We start from the raw sequence: 15,210 nt of genomic DNA on the forward strand, positions 1-15,210 counted from the left end.
CAGTTAGTGAGTCCCTTTGCAGTTTTTACTGGTCAATGGAAAGCTTACATTTAAACAAATTCTCTCTGAAGATGGATGAGCAATTATAAATACCTGTCAAACTTAACCAATACATATGATAACATAAGTTTTCTTTTACCAAGAGTACATAATTTGTCCCCTGTCTAATAGGAATAGTAATCTATTCTGTAAGACTATGAGTCTATGAAGCAAACACACATACAGCCTTATAGTTGAATTCATAGTGTCTTATGATGTACTTATAATGTGCTATAAACACTGCTATAACATTACAGCACTAAGCACTCATAATACCTCATATGTAATTATAACAGCCTTTAAAATGTTATATAAATCATTGCTATGACAGATTATAAGACCAATGGGTATAACATATGTATACCCATTCTCTCTAGAAAACTGCATGTTACAGGTGATATAATGTATTATAACTTACATGTGCTTATAAGGCTCGATGTTACATAGGCTACAGCACATCATAAAAGCATTGTGAAAATGCTGGTACAGTATAGTCGATTATAGAAAGTGTTTGCTTAATGGAAAGTGCTACCAAAAATTCTACTTGTTCTGCTTAGCTATGTTGCCATTAAACAGCTGACATGGACTTTACCTATCATTGTGCACATAGTAGGACACAATTAGAGCAGAAAAAAATAACATGCATAAATAATAAACCAGCCCCTTCTCATGTTTCCTGGTTCTTTTCACCCTCATTCTTCTCTCACTTAACCCCACTCTGCATGTAGTCTCTCAGAAACTATTTTATACCTCAACAGTCTTCTCACATTCCTCTCTTAAGAACTGAATCATGCTTTATATTCTTTATATCTTGCATTGGTGTCTCATTGCATTATTATTATTTGCACCATTTCAACTGAAATGAAAATGCAAATGAAAAATGAAAGGGTCCGTGTGTTCGTTCAATTGAAAACAATGACGAGGTTCTCGCTGTGACATTCATTGCTGTGGTTGTAGTTGTGGTTGTGGAATTGGCACCCATGTCCTTTGGAAATGAAAGTGAAAAGCATTTAATCTAAGTTGACATAAGGTCTCCCACGTCTCCCGTCCATTTATTTATTTGTGTTCTCCTCTTTGATACACGCAGACTGGGCATTGTGGGTGCCCCACTGGCTGTGGGCACAGAAAGGAACGTGCGAGGAATTCTAACCCCAGCCGCTTGTTTAAAAAGTACCACCCCAGCAGAGATGGTGACAGGTTCTAACAGGGAGTGCCCAGTCTGGCTCTATGGATCAATGCGAGGCCACAGTACTGCTGGGCACCAGAGACCTCATTAAAATCAGTCAGATTGTTCTGCGTTACAGTGCTGTTCGTAAACAAGCGGCAAATATAGTAACTAGGAAATCACTGTGATTCAAGACATGAGACAGTCTGTACAACAGGAACACTGCATGTGCATTCAGGAAACTCATTTTGGAAGAGGTTCTTTTTTATGAAATATACCTTCCATACTACGTATTTGTGATTGTTAACCTTCACCAATCAAAAAAGTTTGGGAATGTATGCCCTACATTTCTAATTTATAAAGCAACAAAAATTTTTATTCCACCTTTATAATTTCCTGTATGTTCCCTTGACTCCACTCCTACTCTCTGTACATTAAAAGGGCTACTGAACATAGTGATGAGTGGGGAGGGGGGGGAGAGAATTAATTAAGAGAGTTAATTAAGGAATTTCCTTCTGAAGCAATAAAACGGTATTAAATACTCCTGATCTTCCTCCAGACCAATTACCAATTAGTTTCTCCAACGTTTCCTACAATGCAGCCCAGACGTGTTTCATGACAATCTATCCAAGAAGTCCATTCCCCCCAAAACTGGTATCTCATCATCTTTTATAGCAATATCCGGACAAATTTAATGAGCAAGACACATTGCTATGTTCAAAATGAACAATCGCTAAAAGCAATCATACAAATAGCTTATGTTCGCCATCCATTGTGAACCAGGAGAACAATAGCATTTTCTCTGTCGCATACAGTATGCTGAATATGGCACATAATATAAACTATCAAGAGTTAAGAGCTATTTCAGTGAATGCTGTTTGTGAAACATAAAACTTTGCTGATGGGGTGCAGGATGCAGATGTTTATAAAGCAGTATGATCACGTTATACTTAGGCTTAATCATTAAATGCCTTAAATGCAGAACATTCTTTGAAGGGAGGTAGACTGTAAGTTAAACAGGCCGTATTAATCTCAACTTGTGTTAAGACTTAATGATAAAATACTTCACTCCATCAGTGCGCACACATTCTGTACATGTTATACATTAAGAAGTGAAATCCTCCAAGCATGGTCTGATTGCTTCTCAATTTGTGGCAAATTTTTGTGGCCAACAAATTTTTTTAGATGATCAAACTGTTCTATAGTTATATAATGTCACCATTATTTCTGACAAAATGTATTTTTCACTTCAGCTGTTTTCAGCAGAGCACCTGGAGTTGAAATTTGTGTTCATTTCTACTCTAAAGGGTTACCTGTTACCCTCATTTTTAAATGATTAGTACTGTATGTCTCTTACTTCTGCTTTATATTGTCTCATTGTTTTGGTACTTTGCAATGTTTCCCCTTGTTTTTATACCATGTGTGAATAAGATAAAAGCACATTGTAACTATCTCTTTAAAATGAGGCCTCGGTCAGGATGACTACTTCAAGCTTTACTCTTGTTTGTTTTACAAGTGCTCAGTAATTCTTGCCAACTGTTTGCAATGGATTTAGGCACGTCTGAATGATGTTGAAGTTTATCACAGGAACCTAGCATGTTCTTTCTTTTCTGTTTCATGATAAACCGCTCTCTCTCTCTCTCTTTCTCTCTCTCTCTCATCCTCTATGTGTACGTGTGTGTGTGTGTGTGTGTGAGAAAGAGAGAGAGAGAGAGAGAGAGAGAGAAATGTGGAGGAATAAAAAGAAACCTTAAGTTAAAGTCTCTAATTATCGGAGAGGGCAATTTTGACATAGAGCAAGGGGAGGGGATTATGAAACGCTAGTTCAGTTTGTTTTTTTCCCCTATATTTTTCCTTTCTTTTTTGTGACACTGAAATGTGGTAATCAAGGAGACAGGTGTCTGAGGAGGGAAAAGGGTATACCAGAACTGAATCGCATTCAAAACTTTAAAGAAAATAGGTCTGTTTCAACTGGGATTTCAATATGATTCATATGTAAGTTCCTTTTAAAAGAAAGGAAGAAATATGTTAAAACACTCAACAAAATAGTCTTGTGCCAACTCCTCTTGTATTACAGTTTCATTTTGGACCTGTGTGGGTAAGCATGGTTGAGTGCAATAACAAGGCAGTATCACATGTTGGTTGACAGTTGGGCTCAAGGAAGTGTACAAAGGACGCAGTGAGCCAAAAGGCCTCACAGTGCCCCCTGCTGTCCACGATTGATTTGCTTTTACCAGGAGTAAACACTTCTTGTGTACTGTGCAATGCGAGAAATCACAACAGGAGAAATCACACATGGTGGCCCTATACAAGACCCCTCCATCCCATAATAACACCAAAACAGCAGAGAAAACAAAGGGGATGCAGCAAAGGGGAAATGGAGTGAGAGATAATGAGAGAGAGAGAGAGAGCAGGAGCCCAGTGAAAATGTGTGTAATTGCGTACCATTGTAAGTGGGTGAAGCGGGGGAGGGGGGTGAAGCTTCACCGTGCCTCTTTTTTTCCTCTTCTTTCCCTCCACCTTCTCCAGGGCGGCGCGCCACACTTTAATCTGTCACTGATTACTCGACAAGTAATCATTCTCAAGGATGGAGAGCTGCTGGAGATCTTTTATGTGCCACTTGCTGGCTGGGCTCTGACTTTAACCCTGTGAGTCCTGTTGCCCTTCACAGTCTTGTTTCTCCTTTTCACTTCATCAGTTTTGAGAAACCAATGTCCTGATCCTTCAGTAATTTAGAGGACTACGCACTAGAGATGAACTGTAAAACACACAAATATGTGCATGCAGGCGTCTATGTATTTGAGCACGGGCAATCTCACACAAGTACAGCAGTACCTAACAATAGAGAACTTTAGGAGCTCTTGCTAATAGTAATCTGTGCTCAAGATTCAGTGTTACCTTCTAGCACTCATCAGAGCTTCTGGAAGAGGTAAATGTCATGTAACTGAGGTAATTTCATTCAGCTATATAGAGAGTTGATCATTTAATTTTCTGTACAAATCTTTAATGTATCCACAAGTGTTGAAACTTCATTTAAAAAAATTGAACGATGTGTGATTCAAATTCGTTTTTATGAAAATTAATGTTTTTTGAAGAGCTCAGTCTGGTGTGCTGCATTAAAATCAGCTTCATGCTCCCCCTGTTCTATCACAGATATCACACCCATTTCCATATCAGGAAACAAGCATCCTGTTATACAACAGATAGACCCCAGCATGTCCTGATAGCTGATCTATACCATAATGAGGCAGTGTTACAGGGCCAGTAAGCTCACAGGCTGTATAACAAAGGCACATCTGAAACTGGAGATTCCTTGATTCTCTGTGGCAGGGGAAGACTGTCTGACTACATTCCCCAAAGGATAATCCTCTGAGTTAAAGGACAGGTCTGATTGATGTAGCCGCATTATAATTATTTGGTACATGATGCAGGTCATTATATAACAGCAGTTTCTATGGATTTTTTATTTATTTATTTTTTATTTTTATTTTTTCGATTTCTTTTAATTGTATTTTTTCCTGTGAGGAAATCCATATGGTAGAAGAAGTTGCCATATTGCCCTTCAGATATGTAATGAGTCCTCAAGCAGATTCTCCTGGTTGGGGAAACAGACCTCTTAGTCGTCAGAAAAGCAGTAGCAGGATTCCTATTATGGCCTGTTGCTGCCACAAGACCTTGTAGCCAGAGAATTAATCACATTTGGAATTTAAACCAAATGCAATATCACAGAGCCTCCCTACCAATCCTTTTAACAGAGTCACATGCCTTCAGAACTCCAAGAAGTGGAATTCTCTCCTACAGAGCATGCAGACAGGAGTATAAGGCCTTTGCAAACCCGGCCAAATGTGCAGGTATTCTTATCCACAAACTTACCAATACAGATCAGCAGCTTTTTCAACCATTTCCTTTATACTTCATATGTTCATCATCTTGATTTGTGTCTAACTAATCACATTCATACAAAGTACCTGACAACTTTGTAGTCAAACCTACATAGGTCTCATTTAATATAATACCAATGAGAGATGCAAAACTGATGTCCCTTTTTGCCCAATATGCTAAAACATGAGGATTCATTCAAGTGCTCTGGCATTTACAAGGCTCCCGAATTATGTTGTTACAATGAATCAACTGTTTTATTGAGAATGATGTATATGCAGTGTGTACATGCATCCTCACTCATTAGTAAATCATTTCTACCTGATACAATCTGGTCCTCTAGGATTGGATCCTATAGAGATATTTTCCTGTTCCCATGTTCCCAAGGGACGCATTTACCAAATGAGATGTCTAGTTAAGCTTCTCAGATACATAACCATCTATGGTGCAAGAAGTTATCCTTAGAAAGTAACACCTAGGACATTTCTCCTACTAGCATTTACTGGCAGGACTGAAAGAAATATCCTTCCACGTTGCATTTAAAGTATGACATTTCCTTTCACGTTTTTGCTGTGGCTTCTGTATTCCCTTCTCTGTTTAAGGACTGAAAGGACCTCCCCATCCTGCCATTTCTGCGAGCGGTGTTTTCTTTGTCGAGAAGGGCAGGTCTTGCTTTGTCCCTTGTTGTCAGAACCTGGGTCCGGCGAAAGTGCAGATACCACAGAGATCTAATTGAAGGCTACATGTTCTGTCCTTCCCAACGGGAGCGGGGTAATTAGCAAACAGCAATGGGCCGACGCATACAATGTCCTGAATGCCTTTAAAGAAAGGCTGGAGAAGTGTCTGCCACAGCTGACCTCTATGCTGGCACTGGGGGAACAAGGAGAAAGAGTGGGGACACAAAGGCCCAGAGGAGGTCAGCTGGACTGATCCATTTCAGACTGCCCAGCAGGGAGCCCGGGTTCAGATGTGTAAAGATTAGCGGCCAATGCTTCTCTCTGAGGTGGTCTGTGTTGTCCCTCGTCCCCTCCTCCTAACCCTTATCTGTTTCTCTGTTTATGTGGATCCTGGCCATCCGATTTCCTTTAGCATCACTTAGCATGACAATGGGGACCTGCCAGGGCACTCTCCAGTACATGGCAAGGGCTGTTGTTGTATACCCACAGGTCTATTCACTCGGTAACACCATGTGGCGCTGTAAAGTTCTGTTAGATGGATGAATGGAGCGGATGAACCCAGTAAATGTGCAGGCCAGACTCGTTCTGTCTGGGTGATTTACAGAGCCGGGGTTCAGCAGGATCCTCCATTGAACATCGTCTATGGGCTTACTTTACGAGCATGCTCAGATAGTGCTGTTTAATGGACAGGAAAGACGCCTCAGTATATTCCTCGAACACTAAAGTACAAACAGTGCAGCAAACTGTTTTTCCCATGATTACTTGCTATATGCTGTGCCAGACTACAAAACAATGCCTTCTGAAACAACAAGATCACAACAGGCCTGCTGCTCGTACTTCAGTAGAAGAGAATCTCAACATTATTTACCCACAGGGTACTTGAAATAACTGCACTGTAAATACGAATCTGTCAACAGGCCTTCATGTATTGAGTTTATGAGTGTAAAACAATTGTATGTACCGCCCCTCTTAGTCCAGTCTGTGGCCAGACTGCCCTCTGTATTGAGGAGGACAAGACTTGAACCATTGGAATATGCAGAGATGTTTTTCTTTGTTACCCTTTCCCCCTCAATGCAACATAGAGGGTATGTACCTGTTCAGTCTTCTATTATCCATTATCTATACCAGCTTATCCTGGTCAGGGTCGCAGGGGTGCTGGAGTCTATCACAGAGTGTATTGGGCGAGAGGCAGGAATACACCCTGAACAGGTCGCCAATCTATCACAGTTTGACATTAGGTCAGATCCATTGTATACAGATTAACTACCTACAAGTTACACAAATACTCAACATATTGAGAACAACTGAAAAATTATTAATCACAATTATGGTTCTATTTTTTAATAATCTTTTAAAAAAATGTTTTACTACTCAGTCAGGTCCCATAGTGGGAAGCACAATACAGTTTTCATAATGTACTGTTCTACAGGTTTCACACTACCTATAGCCCTATAGGCCTGCAGACAATGCATGCTTCTTTCAGTAAGGTCAGCCATCTATTGCCTGCAGTATTTGGCTGGATATATTGTAATTCAGATGCAATCAATGGATGCGCTTCTTTTCTGCCTTTTTCACTCGCAGTGTAATACATATTCAAAGTCACAACTGCGTCCCCAGCTGAAACCTGAGAAACTGATGAAATGGACAAGGGAGAGAGAGAGAGAGACAGAGAGAGAGGAAGAGAGAATGAGAGAGAGAGAGCTAGCTAGCAGAAATGGCTCACAAGTGATTTTTTTTTTTTTTTTGGAGGTCATCTGTTTTTGAGTTCATGCCACTTTACTGTCTGATAAGACGTTTCTGAACGGGGCTGGCAATTGCCTTGTTTAAAGACCCATTTTCCAAAAATCAGCAAAGCTGTAATTTAGGGGGAGGGGGGGTGTTGACAGGGCTGGCTTGTGATTGTGAAAGTTCTTTCGTGAGGAAATTCATTGCATGCTCAGACCTTGGGAGGGCCAGCCGAGCAAGCCTGAACTTGTCCCAGTGACATCACCCCCACAATCAGTGACGCTGGCTGACTTAAAACAGGACCGGTAGGGATGGGCACTGGACCACTAAATCGGGTAAATACCACTGGATATCATGCTCTAATATTGTCTGTGTAACAATGGGGCTATTTTTATTTGTCTTTGAAAGTTTGCTTAGTCTAAACCATGTGAGGCTATAATTCTTTATATTGCTTTTAAGAAAAGAAAACACTCAGTCATAAGTCCAAGGAGTATGTCATCATGATGTGGCTTGCATACATTTATAACCCTATTTGATGGGAACTGATAAAAACTGAAATGATTTGAGAGTAAGTCTCATGATGTAGATTGCCTTAATGGTCATAGGGTATCAGTGTTCTCACTTTTGCAATGTAAAATGCTTGTGAGAATTTAGTGGGTCTACAAAATACATATTGACATATGAAGGATACTGGAATAATTCCTAATAATATAAATTCCATTACTTTCCCCTTCATGTTTTCCACCAGAAAACACACACTTTAGACTCTTGAATTTGGCTGGATTTAACACAGAAAATGAATGGTCCTGATACCGAAAATGGATCTCTTGTAATGTTACTCTTTCTAATTTCCACATACAAACATGATGTAAACAGTATAAGCAACATAATTTATTCCAGGTTGTCTTTACATGACATTTGAATGAAATGAAATAGAGCATGAAACTTCTTGAAATGAAATAGAGCATGAAAAAACTGAAATTCTTTTAAATACTTTTATGGGCAATAGTAACATACAGTTTTGACTGCTATATCACCATTATAGCTGTGCTTTCTCGCTCACAAATAAGAGCACACCTTAAAGAGGCCCTAACATAACACATACACTTTTGTTCCTGAAAGGCAAGACCAAAACCGAAGGTTTGCATACAATATCCTCTTTTGCCATAGTAAAAACCAACAGCAAGCAAACAGTCTGCTCCCTGCTGGTGAGATGGAGTACTGCAGCTGTAACAGGTGCTGCCATTGACCCCTTGTCACCTGAGGTTGAAGGAGACAGTTTTACAATTAGTCTCAAGGCTCTCTTAGCTAACTCTACTCTGAGGCCTCACAGTGAAACATTACATTATGTCTATTTGCTGTGTTACCAACAGCATTCTCAGCAATGCGCCGGATTTGAGAAGTGAATTTTTCAAGGGTCCATGTCCCTCATCTTGCCCCTCTGAAAAGCTGTAATTATCCTGTAACTGCCATAGATTTTTGCCGAAGAGAGCAAATCATGGTTTATTTACTGCAATGATGGGTAGTGGGACAATCAACGGTGTTCCTCTTGAAAAATCATAACTGCCTGCCCGCCCTTCACACTCACTGACTGTGGAGCTATGGAACCTCACTGTGTGAGTCTGTGGAGTTCTGATGATCTGACCAGGATGCATGTGTCAGGATGCTGTCTACTGAGGCCCTGATGGCATAATCATGGTGATGAGCTCAATTTCAGTAATCTTTTCTTGTCTTTGTGTCTGCTGGGGAGAATATTGGCAGGGGTCATGCAAAAACATAATTGCAGAGTATCAAAAATGCAAATAAATGTTTCATTCTGTTTTTTCTAGTGCTAAGCTGTAGTCATTTCTGCTGTCAGTCTTAGAAATAGAATGCAAACTGTTATTTGGGTACACTTTCGTTGACAGCAAATTAAAGTCTTTTCACAGACATCGAGAGAACATGCTTCAATGAAGGTCACAAACTTCTGGTTCCACAGAAATATGAAAAGGCGCTAGAACACAACACAGAACGGCCTTTGAAAGTCTTGGCAATACATGCAAGCCATCACCATCATTATCACAACTTATCATTTTCTAAATGGTCATGCACACCAGCCTCCTGGTACAAGGAAGATGTGTATTGTGATTGCGTTCTGACAGTTTTATGTGGAACACTCTAATCCCCATTGAGTGCTTTGCATGGCCAGGAGTTTGTTTTCCTCTTCCTCAATGCCAAGGTGGTATAAACCTTTGTGGCCGTCCAGAGATATGGCCGCTCCTTCGGACACGGCAAGTCCGCACTTGTGCCGATTACTGATTAGACACGTAAATTCCGAGCAGGGACAATCAGGCGTTCCCTCAGTACAATGTGCTGCTTTTGAGCTGTCACAGTGCCCATCAGACTGGGGGGCCATTAGCTGTTCTGTGAATAGCAGGTATGCGGATTGTGACGATAAACCCGTTGAGCACGCCTGCAGACGGAAAGACGTGCTATTTCCCCCTCGGGTGTGTCCAAAGTTGCTTTCAATGGGCCGAGGGCGATAGAGTTCCACAGGGCAACTCCTTTGAGAGCAGCCCGCTCTGTTGTGGCCAGGGTGACCATATATTGGATTTCAAAAAAGAGGAAATCGGTGGGCAGGCATTATAAACATAATACCAGGCTATTTGTTTGTTCATATACAGGCCATGGAACAAGCAACACCGGACTTGTTTAAGAAATCCCGCCAAAAAGAAGAATGTCCGGGAAAAAGAGGACACCTGGTTAGCCTAGCTGTGCCGCTCTAAGGGGTTTTGAGACAATGGAATTTTTCAAAGCAGCAATAACAAATAATCATTTGTCATTATGCTTAATGCGATTGTTCCATTTGCAGTACAGTATGTACCTGTTCATTTCCTTCCATTGAGTTAACCATTAAATATAATGTAGCTTCCTTAACAAACTAGTTTGAAAAGTGTGGCCTGTGAGCAAGTGAGCTCTGATTGCAGTGTTCGTAAAATCTCAGTTAGGATTATAAAATCTGTGGTTTTCTCAGTGCTTCCTTCTGTGGTCAGAAACCCACAAACATCAAAAATAAATAAAAGGCAATCTCTCTGTGTTTTAAAACATTATCGTAAATCGGATTTTAAACTGCAGTTTTGGTGTTATAGCCTAGATTGAAGTTGCCAGGATGCGTGGCACTAAAATATGATCTTTTCTCAGTCAGTAACATGGAATAACTTTGTGTCATATTTACCTGGATAAAATTTAAATATAACAGTGCATTAAAATGTGAAAAACTGTTCAATTCAACCATTCAGTTCAGCATTTCTACTCAGTTTGGGGTATCAGCTATTTGCAAATTACCCAAAAAAAACAGTTTTCAGAATTGTTTCTGTTTCTTTATTAGTAAAGTACCATTTCAATGGTTTCTCAAAACCCCAATGAGATTTTCAGCTCCATTAATAGCTTAGCGTCACCAATGGTTTCAAAAAGCTTTCTTTGAACATTGCACCTCCACATTCGCTAATATCTATAAACTCTATAATAACCCTTCCATGTTGGAATAAATACAATCCATGTGTCCACATTTTTCTATTTGCACAAGAAACAAGGAAGATGGTATTCCAGCTGAAATAATTGTGGTGTGGCTCCACTGCTGGGGCCCTTCACAGTAACAGTGACAAGCTGTTTTTGCATTAAAATAAAGCTAAGAGAATGAATGAATTCTCTGTTGCAGCTCGTGCTTTGCAATAGCCACAGCACATCAGAAATCCTTCTGGAACTGCATTAAGAGAAGCAAGAATGGCGTGCCTTGTTAAAGTGATCTCTAATGAGCAGGCTGTGTGTATGGAGGGGTGAGCTCAGAGCGGGGAGTCATTAGTCGGAGTAGGCAACCCCAGCTCTCAGTTCAGTACTAATGGGCTCAGAAGAAACAGGGGGGCCTAGGAAACAGGAGGCTGATGGGAAAGCAGGAAGAGCGAGGGGCAGACTTTCATTTGAACGTATTCTCTCCTAAAGCCATATTGCTTGTAATAGTTCCGTGTCTGCAAAAAAAGGTGAGAAAAAAAAATGTATAGAACTGATGCTCAACACCAGCGAGGATCTGAGACAATTGTGCAGGTGACTTATTTGGGTCTTATTGGGTTTTGGGACTTTTTGGCTTATTGGCCTTTTTTTTTTTTTTTACTTCACCACAGAGCAGTCCCCAGGTGGCCCGGGATTACAGACGTTTGGAGCGGCGGTGCACGTCACTGACTGTCCTGACAGATGCATTGTGCGGATCACCCCCTCCTCCCGCGATACCTAACGTAGGCTTGAGCCATTCTGAAGGGACTGTGATCCATGGCACGGACTGGGAGACAATGAGGAGAGACAGCCAGTCCACTGACCACCTGCTGCGCAGCTGTCAGGGTCCAGTTTCAGGGTCGGCTTTCCGGTGGCAGCCACACACCTGTCCACCACCAGCCCTTCTTCACCCTGCGAATCCTACCTCCCTCAATGGAAAGGCCTAGCCTCAGGAAAATATTACAATTGATGAAAAAGGCAAGTAATCAGATATCCAGTTTAAAATGGCTGCTCCAGAGAAAATATTCACCATTCTGTGGATATAATAGACCCTGTGAATACACATGATCCACAAAAATGTGAGAACACTCTCTTTTTCCTATTTGCGCAGTGCATTTTACACAAAATTATTATTACAAAAATTATGTTAAATATGTTATGAACATGCTGTTGTGCTGCTAACATGGAGTCATGTATCCAGCGTGCTGTTGACTGACACTGACAAGACCGAGTTCTGTCCTATTTAGCTCAGTTCTGTCACTGCGCAATGCCTGCCTTCTACGTGCGTCTGTGAGGAAGCGCCACTTAAGGACTTTACGTGGCACCTGTTTGATAGCCTGAGGCAGAGAGGGGTGCATTGTTCGCTCGGCTGAGCCTTCTGATGAAAGCATGCGGCAGAGCCCCCGCTGTATGGGTTCCCTGCCCTGACTTTGTTCCCTCCCTCCTGCTCCTCATTCAGGTCAGGCCGGTCCTTGTGTCCTGGGGACACGGCGTGTGCCTCAGACAATGGGTGCCCTGCGCAGAGGAGGCAGAGACAGCACACCCCCCCCACCCCCCCCACCCCCCGTCACAGGTCAGCAGGTGGACGTGGTGCTCAAGGGTGACCTGGTTAATCTGTCTGCGCCTGAGTGCCAGGAATGTCCACCTGCGCGCGGAGGGTCATCCATCAAACCAGCCTCCGGGGCCGCGGCTTCCAAACAAGAGTCGGATCGTTCGGCCTGACCGCGGGGCTCGTTTAGGCATTCACCTGCATTTCCCCTCAGGACAGAAAGCAGGCGTCCGCCACTGCTGTCGAAAGCCTTTAAGACATCGGACGGAGGGGGGAAATTAGGGAGAGGGTTCTGGTTAGGTGGGGTAAAGAGCAGCGCACCCGGGCGTCCTGTGAGGCGGGGCGGCCTCCTTAGCCGCTGCGCTGAAATGGCTCACTGACCTGGCAAATAAAGGTTTAATGGAGCCGCTGGCTCCCTGGCTGCAGGAGAGAGGCAGGAAAGGCCTGCTCTGTTCCAATCACACAGATCCCGGAGAGAGAGAGAGAGAGAGAGAGGCCTCCTAATCAGCCACCTCCATTTGCAATGGTGAAGTGGAGGGGGATCAGCCGCTGATTTGATGCTTATCAATGAGCTGCGATGTGGCTCTCTTCACATCAAATTACCATCTCTAAAGGGTCCAGCTAGCAGAGGGAGAGGAGAAGGGAACAGAGGTGGCGGGGGCTGGTTTTCTGTGCAAGGCTCCGGGAGTGGTGATGTATAGAGCTGCCTTAAGTGGATAAGGGCGCTGGATGCCTCCCTCCGCGCTGCCTTTGTCTTCACCCGAGACAACCCCGAAACGGGACAGTAGGGAATCAATGGCACCCTGTGAGAAAGTAAACAGGAAGGAAGGTCATTCCAAAATATTTGCAGAAACTGAGATAATATGGGGGATGGTTAAAAAACCACAGAGGGAGGCCTCACAGGCAGGGAGCAAGAGTCTAGAGCACACACATTAATTATCTCTCAATTACTCTCTTATAAATTTTCATGGGGGGGAGGGGGCTTGTTGTGCTTGCCATAAAAGGAACAAGAAAAGGAAAATGTAATCAAGCATTCAACATGAAAGACTGAACTCTGCCTCTCTGGTTCCGGGTGATTAAAGTGAATTTGTGGGCTGCGCAGTTGCAGGAGACATGCTGCATTATCGCATTTCTTGTGGAGCTAATGTACTCTCCAGTCTCAAGGACCTCCTTCACCCAGTCGCCTCACAGAGCGGCCCCCGCCCGCTGAGAGCTGTTTTGGCATCGATTCGCTCCAATATTTAAATCTCCCCCATGTCTCTGAAGCGGAAAGCAGATGAATATGTTAAAATGAGCAGCTGCAGGCCCATTAGGAGGCGGGAAGAACATGATTTTTTTAAAATATCGGACTATCGGAGCTTTCAGCGGCTCCTGTGTGGGACTGGAGTGGAGAGGGAGGGAGGGAGGGAGGGAGCGTGGACAATCAGGGGGAGAGATGGAAAGAAAAAAAACAGGATACAATTTCATCAGGCAGAGAACACACAGCAGCAGGTTACCTTCCCCCACCCCTGAGAGCAGTAGGCACATGGTCAAAGGGAAACCCATGGGCTGCAGATTCTTTCCATAACAGGGAAAGGAATCGAACTGACATGCACGCACCCACATGGGAGAGTCTGTTTGCTTTCCCCTCCTCTAAAGATCATCTGCACTCTGACGTGATACCGAACCACACAGATCACCGTGTTCTTATGGTCACAGTGACCATTTCTTTTGACTAAATGGTTAAGATTCAGCACTGCCCTCACATGGACAAATCATTAGTTATATAAAATATTGTACAATGTTTAGTAATATTCTACATTTGAAACCTTTTCTTCATCCACTTCCCCTTATATCCCCTTATATTGTTATGTTGTCTAAAAGGTTCCTTATGAACACTAGAGGGCAGCAGTGCACCAAAAATCATTTGAATGACAGCAACACTAGCAGTAATTTAAGGAATGCAAATCCTGACTTGTACACTGGGGATGGTTCTGCCTTGGTTAAAAATAATTGTACAGCTTTATCTGGGTACGAATTCCTCTCACTCTATTTATATTTTGTATTAATGATTGACTCTTTATTGAATGTGAAACTATATTGGATTGGACCTTTAACAAATTTTTCTTTATTGAAAAATAAAATTATGCAGTTCAAAATAAATTACAAATCAAAAGAAATGGGGATAACTAGAAGTCTGCTAGAGGGAATGTCAGTAACATGCAGTTACCATAGGAGACTGGTTTTCATACTAGCAGATTTTTTATGCCTCCATGAAAGTAGTCAAAGATTCTAGAAGACATCCAAATCTCAAAACATGGACACCATACCTAAATTGACGTTTATGAGGGAATGAAATAAGAATATTAAGAACATCATTATTAATCCCGGTAATCCAATTCAAGCTCTAAATTAAATATGGATACCGGTTCATAAAAATATAAATAATAATCACCATTTTCTTGATGTTGAGTACATTTTGATCATTTATTTGTGTTTGGCAATCCTTTGGTGATCCTTTGTTGTTTACTTTGCACTTTTAAAACGCTCTTTTCTATTTATTGTAATCCTGAATTACAGCGAGCAGTAATAGTGACATCACAATGTATATAAAGCAATTAGCCATTTTTCAACCAGCTCAGTGTCCATTCTTGTAGAAAAATAGAATTCAA

The sequence above is a fragment of the Anguilla rostrata genome, chromosome 2 (genome assembly GCF_018555375.3).
Source record: "Anguilla rostrata isolate EN2019 chromosome 2, ASM1855537v3, whole genome shotgun sequence".
Classification (NCBI taxonomy): Eukaryota; Metazoa; Chordata; class Actinopteri; order Anguilliformes; family Anguillidae; genus Anguilla; species Anguilla rostrata.